Here is a 1,212-nt window from a genome sequence, read left to right as displayed (position 1 = left end):
GAATAAAAATTCATTATTAATCAGATGTCAAATTCCAGACTGAGATTTTGTTGAGTAAAATACATTTAAAAGTATCAGAAGCAAGGCTTAAAAGAATGTATGTGTGTGTATGTGTTCAGTTATGTCCAACTCTTTGGGGCCCCATAAACTGTAGCTTGTCAGGCTCCTCTGCATGGAATTTTCCAGGCCAGAATACTGGAGTGCATTGTCATTTTCTACTTCAGGGTAAAATGTATAGACATCGCAACAGATGAATTAGTACCTTGAATAGGTGCTACTGGGCTAAGCAATCATTTTCTAAAAGCAGTCTTGAGCTGTCACGGTGTCTTTGGCTATTACATGGTGCAAAAAAAAGCACTGAAATTCCAGTGAGGCTGGAAACACAGGAAGGGAAAACCCTAAACAGTATCCAGAAACCAGAGTGAAAGTGAACAAGACAAAGAGTTTTTGAAGGACCCCACAAGAAATTTTCAGATTACCTTTCCTACAGCTCCTACTGCTTACATATTCTAGTTTCCTTGCATGTCACTTAAATAGGTTTACTTAGAATATATATCATCTAAATAGTATTCTGTGACTCTAATACCTGACTAAGCATCACAGGTGAATTGAATAATTGACTCAATCTTTATGGCTCAAATTCCTATGAAAGCTGGATAGAGGAAGTTATATGAATGTTGTGATAGGAAAATTTTTATTTAGCCAGGTTACACACTTTATGGGCATGAGAAGAGTTATGGTCGAGGTCAACAAAAACAGTTAAGTAGCTCATGTCCTTAGAATTCACCAAAACCTTTCATCAGAAGAGTATTCTTTATCTGTCCCAGGGTAGCATTCCTCTGTCCCTCTCAGACATGGTTCTCTACAACCCGGGCTCTTTCTGCTGGGCTCAAGAACACACAAACCAGTTCTCTACGCTCGCTTGTAAGGAGGCATTCTGATCACACACAACTCTTTCAGAGAGCTGAAGCTACCTCACCCACCTGAAGGAAGAAGCAATGCTTCACCAGGATGATCAACCAAAGCCATAGCAACTCCTGAGAAGATGGAGGGACCACTTAACATATCCCGGCAACAGCAACACTGATTCCCTTGGCAACATCCTGACATCATGCTATCCATCTGTACTTTCATTATTGGTCAGCACCAAGAGATAAATAATTCTGATATTGTCTTGTCTTTATTATATTATACATACATATGGGGCCTTCC

This window comes from Odocoileus virginianus, chromosome 19, assembly GCF_023699985.2.
Source record: "Odocoileus virginianus isolate 20LAN1187 ecotype Illinois chromosome 19, Ovbor_1.2, whole genome shotgun sequence".
NCBI classification, from domain to species: domain Eukaryota; kingdom Metazoa; phylum Chordata; class Mammalia; order Artiodactyla; family Cervidae; genus Odocoileus; species Odocoileus virginianus.
Note: the sequence above shows the minus strand (reverse complement) of the source record.